At 45.9% G+C, this 8,535-nt stretch overlaps 1 long non-coding RNA gene across 2 annotated transcripts; it reads right to left on the reverse strand.

Moving 5' to 3' along the window:
* Positions 1 to 1,128: 1,128 nt before the first annotated feature.
* Positions 1,129 to 8,308, reverse strand: LOC139408387 (uncharacterized). 2 transcript variants are annotated; one of them, XR_011634283.1, is made up of 3 exons: positions 8,133 to 8,308; positions 6,977 to 7,127; positions 1,129 to 6,255 (listed from the first exon to the last, which is right to left on the reverse strand). It is a non-coding gene; the product is annotated as an uncharacterized lncRNA (long non-coding RNA). The 2 variants fall into 2 exon arrangements; XR_011634284.1 differs by having other exon boundaries at positions 1,321 to 6,255; positions 6,977 to 7,192; positions 8,133 to 8,278.
* Positions 8,309 to 8,535: the final 227 nt, after the last annotated feature.

The following is an 8,535-nucleotide window of genomic DNA, read 5'->3' on the forward strand; positions in this document are numbered from 1 at the left end:
TCTGGAAGGAGAGTTTACAGTCTAACCAGACACCTAGGTATTTGTAGTTGTCCACATATTCTATGTTAGACCCGTCCAGAGTAAGTGATGCTGGACGGGCGGGCAGGTGCAGGCAGCGAATGGTTGAAGAGCATGCATTTAGTTTTACTTGTATTTAAGAGCAGTTGGAGGCCACGGAAGGAGAGTTGTATGGCATTGAAGCTCGTCTGGAGGGTTGTTAACACAGTGTCCAAAGAAGGGCCAGAAGTATACAGAATGGTGTCGTCTGCGTAGAGGTGGATCAGGAGGCTGAAGAAATTTGGCTTGTTACCAAAAACACTCACACACTTCTACAGATAAACAATCGAGAGCATCCTGTCGGGATGTATCACCGCCTGGTACGGCAACTGCTCCGCCCACAACCGTAAGGCTCTCCAGAGGCTAGTGAGGTCCGCACAACACATCACCGAGGGCAAACTACCTGCCCTCCACCCGATGTCACAGGAAGGCCATAAAGATCATCAAGGACAACGAACACCCAAGCCACTGCCTGTTCACCCCGCTATCATCCAGAAGGCGAGGTCAGTACAAAGCTGGGACCGAGAGACTGAAAAACAGCTTCTATCCCAAGGCCATCAGACTGTTAAACAGCCACCACTAACATTGAGTGGCTGCTGCCAACACACTGACTCAACTCCAGCCACTTTAATAATGGGAATTGATGGAAATTGATGTAAAATATATCACTAGCCACTTTAAACAATGCTACTTAATATAATGTTTACATACCCTACATTATTCATCTCATATATATATTATATTGGGGCGGCAGGGTAGCCTAGTGGTTAGAGCGTTGGACTAGTAACCGGAAGGTTGCGAGTTCAAACCCCCAAGCTGACAAATCTGTCGTTCTGCCCCTGAACAGGCATTGAAAATCATTGAAAATAAGAATTTGTTCTTAACTGACTTGCCTAGTAAAATAAATAAATAAAAATATGTATATGTATAGTGGGGCAAAAAAGTATTTAGTCAGCCACCAATTCTGCAAGTTCTCCACTTAAAAAGATAAGAGAGGCCTGTAATTTTCATCATAGGTACACTTCAACTATGACAGACAAAATGAGAAAAAAATTCCAGAAAATCACATTGTAGGATTTTTAATGAATTTATTTGCAAATTATGGTGGAAAATAAGTATTTGGTCAATAACAAAAGTTTATCTCAATACTTTGTTATATACCCTTTGTTGGCAATGACAGAGGTCAAACATTTTCTGTAAGTCTCCACAAGGTTTTCACACACTGTTGCTGGTATTTTGGCCCATTCCTCCATGCAGATCTCCTTTTCACAGAATCGCCCATGCACCATAACTTACAGCAAACCACATGAACTTTGATTACATTCCACACAGGGAGGGAAAGGTAGTGTTATGCAATAGCTGGATAGTGTTACGTAATAGCTAACAAAGCACTATATTGCGTGCTAGCTAGGAAAGCACTGTTGCGTTCCAGACTTTTCCAGTCATGGTATATTGTTGTGGGAGAAGAGCCAGTGCGAGGAAGTTGCAGACAGATCCATATGAATGTAGAAAGCAAAGAATGGACATACCCTATAAGGCGAGACCCAGATGCAGACACAGGAGGCAGATGGTTTGAGTCTTGATATTTCTTAAACAATCCAAAAGGGGTAGGCAAGAGAATGGTCGTGGACAGGCAAAAGGTCAAAACCAGTTCAGAGTCCAGGAGGTACAGAGTGGCAGGCAGGCTTGAGGTCAGGGCAGGCAGAATGGTCAGACAGGCGGGTACGGAGTCCAGAAAACAGGCAAGAGTCAAACCAGGAGGACTAGCAAAAGAGAATAGAAGCAGGAGTACGGGGAAAACACTGGTTGACTTGAAAAGCATACAAGACAAACTGGCACAGAGAGACAGGAAACATAGAGATATATACACCAGGGATAATGTTTTATTTATTTAACTAGGCAAGTCAGTTAAGAACAAATTCTTATTTTCAATGACGGCCTAGGAACAGTGGGTTAACTGCCTTGTTCGGGGGCAGAACGACAGATTTTTACATTGTCAGCTTGGGGATTTGATCTTGCAACCTTTCGGTCCAACGCTCTAACCACTAGGCTACCTGCCACCCCATAATAAGCAACACCTGGAGGGGGTGGAGACAATCACAAGACAGGTGAAACAGATCAGGGTGTGACAGTACTCCCCCTCTAGGGGCGCCACCATGGCATCCTACCTGGGCGCATACCTGGTTGACCGGGGTGTCGGCGGTGGAAGTCGGCAATGAGGGCTGGAACCAGGATGTCCCTAGCGGGAATCCAGCACCTCTCCTCCGGGCCGTAACCCTCCCAGTCAACCAGGTACTGGAAACCCCTGCCCCGTGTTCGAAAACCCAAGAGATGTTTCCCCGTGTATGCCGGATGGCCATCAATGTCACAGGGAGAAGGTGGGCCTGGGGACAGAAGACTGAGACACGGGCTTAATCCTAAACACATGGAATGTAGGGTGAATACGGAGGGTACGGGGTAACAAGAGATGGACAGCAGTGGAATTAAGGACTCTAGAGTTGGGAAACGGACCAATGAAACAAGGGGACAGTTTGCGGGACTCTAAAGAGGCAGGTCCCGTGTGGACAGCCATACCCTCTGCCCAATGTGGTAGCGGGGAGCTGGAGTCCAGCGGGGAGCTGGAGTCCAGCGGCAGTCCGCTGGAGTTGGTCTTGAGAAGTGCTACCCGAGCTCTTTTCCAGGTACGTCGACAGTGGGGGACGAACATCTGGGCCGAGGGTACATTGACTCCCGGTTCTTGTTCTGGGAAGAGTGGAGGTTGATACCCCGTGGAGCACTCAAAAGGTGAGAGTCCCGTGGCTGAACAGGGAAGGGTGTTCCGGGCATACTCCACCCAGACCAGTTGTCAGCTCCAGGTAGTGGGGTTGGTTGAGACCAGGCATCTTAGAGTGGTCTCCAGGTCCTGGTTAGCTCACTCTGGCTGGACGTTTGACTGGTGATGGAACCCGGAATATAAGCTGGCCGACGCCACAATAAGGATGCAGAACACCTTCCAGAACTGAGACGAGAACTGAGGACCCCAGTCAGAAACCATAGACACCGGGAGTCCATGGATCCTGAAGACGTGCTGCACCATGAGCTGGGCCGTCTCCTTGGCAGAAGGTAGTTTGGGGAGAGGGATGAAAAGAGCGGCCTTTGAGAATCAATCCACCACTGTCAGAATGACGGTTTTGCCATCAGACGGGGGAAGCCCAGTGACAAAATCCAGAGAGATATGAGACCAGGGACAATGAGGGACTGGTAGTGGCTGAAGGCCAGAAGGAGCTTGCCGTGGAGTCTTGTTCTGGACAACGTGCATGCGGAAACAAAGGCAGCGACGTCAGGAACCATTGTGGGCCACCAGAAAAGTTGTCAGAGGAATGCTAGGGTACGGCAGGAACCGGGATGACAGGTCACCCTGGAGGAATGAGCCTATTCCAGAACCGGACTGAGTTAGGGACAAACAGCCAGGTTCTCAATATCCCAACCCACTGAGGCTGCAAGGCATGAGGTAGGGAGAATGGTTTCGGAGACTGAGTGTTTGTCAGAGGAACTGTATACTGTAGGTGGAAGGAGCGTCAGACTTCACATTCTTGGACCCTGGGCGGTAGGAAAGGGTGAAGTTAAATATTGTAAACAGGAGAGGCCACCAGGCCTGCCTGGAGTTAAGGCGCTTTGCTGAACGGAGATATTCCACATTTTTATGGTTGGTCCAGACCAGGAATGGCTGTTCTGCTCCTTCCAGCCAGTGCCTCCACTTTTCCAACGCCATCTTGACCGCCAGGAGTTCTCAGTTGCCTACATCGTAGTTCCTCTCTCCAGGATTGAGACAATGGGACAAGAAGGCAGGGTGCAGTAACCCGAATGAAACGGCGGTAGAAGTTAGCAAAACCCAAGACACGTAGCAACTGCACCCTGGACGTAGGTTGAGGCCAATCCACCACTGCTTTCACCTTCCCATGATCCATCTGGAATTTTCCCTCAGCGATGACATATCCCAGAAAGGAGATTGTAGAGCGGTGGAACTCACACTTCTCAGCTTTCACAAAAATTGGTTCTCCAGGAGGACCGGTCTGACATGAAGAACATGTTATTGGGCAGACCGGGAAAAAAACAGGATGTCGTCAAGGTAGATGAACACAAAATGGTTTAGCATGTCCCGGAGCACATCGTTTACCAGAGCCTGGATGACAGCTGGTGAGTCCAAAAGGCATGACCTGGTACTCAATGTACGCTGGCTGTGTTGAATGCTGTCTTCCACTCATCTCCTTCACGTATCCGAACCACGTAGTCTGCATTTCGAAGGTCCAGCTTGGAAAAAATGGTGGCCCCCTGGAGAGGTTCAAAAGGAGAGGAATGGTAGGGGGTAACGATTCTTAACCGTAATGTCATTTAGACCCCGGTAGTCAATGCAATTCCCCACAAAGAAAAACCCTGCGCCGGCAGGAGATGCAGACAGACGGACAGTCCCAATTGCCAGAGACTCCTCTATGTACTCCTCCATGGCCTTGGTCTCTGGCCCGGATAGAGAATATAGCCTACCACGAGGTGGTGTGGTGCCTAGGAGGAGATCAATGGCACAATCATAAGGACGGTGTGGGGGAAGAGAAGTAGCCCATGCCTTGCTGAAGACCTCCAGGAGGTCTTGGTACTCTGTGGGGACGGCAGGGAAATCAGAGACTTGACTTAAGCCCTGAGGAGGTCGTCTCGGAGAAGGCTGCGCTGCTTTGAGGCAATGGGAATGGCAGAACGGACTCCAACCCAGGCTTGAACTTGTGGTCCAGTCAATAACGGGGTTGTGTTCTTTGAGCCAAGACAATCCCAAAACAGGAACATGGGGAGACTCAATGAGGAGAAACTGTATAGCCTCACTGTGATTTCATGAAACCCCGCAGATTAACAGGAACAGTGCTGTGGGAATGGAGCGGCCGTGCAGTGCTCTAGCGTCCATGGGAACAGATAGGAGTTGAGTGGGGATACCTAATTCAGAAACTAGGGTAGCGTCCATAAAACTCTCATCCGCCCCAAAGTCAATGAGCACCGGAGAGATTTAGACTGGTCTCCCAACAGCAGTATCACAAAAAAAGGAGTGCGATTGATGGGATTTAGATGATTCCCAGTCTGGCTCACCAGAGTATGTGTACCTACTACAGAAATAGGTCTAAACTGGGCAGGTGGCTATATAATGTCCCGCAGCCCCACAGTACAGACAACTGTTGGAACTTAGGCTAAGTTGCATAGGTTCTGGAGTATCTGACTCACCCTTCGCCGATGACTCTCGGACTTCCAGATTCCTTCGAAGGTGAGCCAGCCACTGTGGATGAACGAGTGTAACCTAGGCCAGACCTCTCATTCCTGCGTACCCTTAGACGTCCATCAATTCTAAAGGTGAGGGCGATGAGGGAATCGAGGTCCACCAGTAACTCCAGAACAGTTAGCTCATCTTTTACCACCTCAGATAATCCGTGAAGAAAAGTATCGAAATGTGTAAAAGTCAACAGCGTAGTCTGCCACACTACGGGAGTCTTGACGTAATTCAATACGTTTTCGGGCCGCCTCTCTCCCAGATACCAAAGAACCGAACACCTTTCGGTGTTCACCATTTCACACCATTTCACACCATTTCCCTCATTAAAATGCAAATCAATTTATAACATTTTTGACATGCGTTTTCTGGATTTTTTTGTTGTTATTCTGTCTCTCACTGTTCAAATAAACCTACCATTAAAATTATAGACTGATCATTTCTTTGTCAGTGGGCAAACGTACAAATTCAGCAGGGGATCAAATACTTTCTCCCCTCACTGTGTATTGTTTGTAAACGTTAAACACAGTTTAATAAGTTATTAATTCAATCAAAAACAGTAAAAGGTTAAAACGTTTGATAAAAACAGCTTTTAGAACATTAGAATAATAAGGAATGGATATAAATGTGTTGTACTAACAGGGAGTGTCTGCATTTCCATAGAGAATGTTTTCTTTTGTTATTATGTTACATGGTGCATAGTGGCTGAATAACAGATCCAGCTTGATTATTTCACAGAGGACCAGCTTCACTGCACTGTCACTGGAGAATTCAGAAGAACAATCTCAAGATCTTGGGCTTGAAGACCTGCGTCTTGCTGCCGTCCATGTTCTCGACCAGCCCTCCAGGTCCTCCAGGGCTCTATCCATCTTGTCCTTGGGGACTTCCACACCCATGATCTTTGGTATCAACAGCTGAAACACAAAGACAGCCTTTTGTCATGTACAACCCAAATGTGTTGGATTCAGAAACATGATATTATGCCATGAAAAATGAGAAGGCATGAGATCAGACAACCTCCTCTCCCAAAATTGAACATAACAAGATACTTGGACACTGAGATACAAAACAGCTCTGTATCAAACGCTTATAACATTGCTTGTTGCAATACAGAAGAAGAGTGGGATGTCAATTTCCTAACCTGTGAAAATCGAAGAGCCACATTCAATCACACCTGCTTTGGCAATGTGTACACTGCAGTCTAACCACTGCCTGCGCACATCTAACATCGAAAACATTTATCTGTTTAAAATAATACCATTATAATTTAACTAGGCAAGTCAGTTAAGAACAAATGCTTTTTTTACAATGACCCCAGCCAAATCCGGACGATGCTGGGCCAATTGTGCGCCGCCCTTCGGGACTCCCAATCCCAGCCGGATGTGATGCAGCCTAGATTTGAACTAGGGCCTGCAGTGACACCTCTTGCACTGAGATGCAGTGCCTTAGACCTCTGTGCCACTCGGGAGCTATTACCTGAATCAACTTGGTGCATGACTATTTGACCATAGGGAAAAGGTATGCTTAAGCTACTGAGTCAATATTGCTATCCGGGTTTACTGAATGAAGTCCAAAGTTCTTCAAAGTATAATTTGAAAACAACTCTACATTCGATCTTGTAGTAGCGTCACCTACCCTGAGCCAATACATCTTGGAGCCATGCATACGTATTCCCATGTGCTGCCAGGACAGTTCTTCATTGACACAGGTGAGCTTCTGCAGGTCGGCTGGATTCCCGTGGTCTGCGGTCTTGTGCTTCTATGCCAGGTACTTCATAATGGCAATGCTGCAAAGGTGATTGATCAGTTTGTCACTGAAACTCTTGGCCTGGCCACTGTGTTGCAATTGTTACTAAAAATCAGAATGGGGATTTGTTTAGTTACTCTAGGCATCACAAAGGATTTGTTAAGTAGTCTTATTACATTGCCTCATCAAATAAGTAGAGATGATTGATCTCTCAACTGAACTCAATGTTTTCATTCCCACATTTCAGCCGAACAGAGATGATCTGTCCGAAATCTTCTCCATACTGCTCTCCTGCAATGTAGTGAATCACAATACCAACATTGTCCAGTTTTGCTCCCAATGGTTAGGCCTACATCTCTGAAAACACAACTGGGGTGCAAGTCAAGGGAGTGCCTACTACTGCTCTACAGACTACCTGCATGCAGTGGAGAATAGTAGCCTACCCTACCTGACTTGAACGTCCACCTGAAGTTGTCAGTTGGAAGTTCAAGGAATGACACCTACTTCTGTAAATAACTTTTGTATTCATTAAGCTTTAGATAACCTTTCATTATGTGCACCCATAGGATTAGGCTCACCAGTATGGTAGGCTAAAACAATACTTATAGCATCCAGGCGAATTAGGATGCAGTTTTAATGCATTGTAAGACTTACCCTTTATAATGTCTTTATAATCAATTTTATGCAAAGAACAAAATGTGTCCAGACTCAAAATAAAAAATGTAAAAGTGGAAAGAATTGTGTAGCCTACGCCAAAAGAACAGCCTCTAAAAGAAAGGTTTAGTCTCTCAACGATCGCATTTTTTGTGTGCAAAATCAACAATTCCCAGTGTATTATGCAAGGGCTTGCAAATGTTACCAATCGCACTATTTCTGCATAAAACAGTCAATCCATCAAAATATTATCACATAAAACTGATCTATCACCACAGTACAAAAGAGGACTGTCAATTTCAACCATTCACCTCACATTAAACACATAATATGGTTCAATCAAGCCACACATCAACCAATTTTCTCCATCAACTTTATAAACAATACCTACCTTCCATAAGTGAAACAGTTTTGAAATCAAAAGGAATGTTGTTCTCCTTGAAAAGGTCTAAATACATTTCTAAAGCCATCTTTAATGGTCGCTCTCCCAACTGATTCCTTGAATTTATTGGACTGTTCTACCCCTAAACCACATACCACGCCTGTCCCTGGTGCGTGAGAAGAATTCCCGACCCTTCTCCCAAGAACACTCCCTAGAACTCCCTGAACTCCACTCCCTGCAAACCAATGATTCATATACCAGTCAAAGGTTTGGAGACACCTACTCATTCCCAGGTTTTTCTTTTTTTGTACTATTTTCTACATTGTAGAATAGTAGTGAAGACATCAAAACTATGAAATAACAGATATGGAATAATGTAGTAACCAAAAAAGTGTTAAACAAATCAAAATAT

Source organism: Oncorhynchus clarkii, chromosome 5, assembly GCF_045791955.1.
Source record: "Oncorhynchus clarkii lewisi isolate Uvic-CL-2024 chromosome 5, UVic_Ocla_1.0, whole genome shotgun sequence".
Lineage (NCBI taxonomy): Eukaryota > Metazoa > Chordata > Actinopteri > Salmoniformes > Salmonidae > Oncorhynchus > Oncorhynchus clarkii.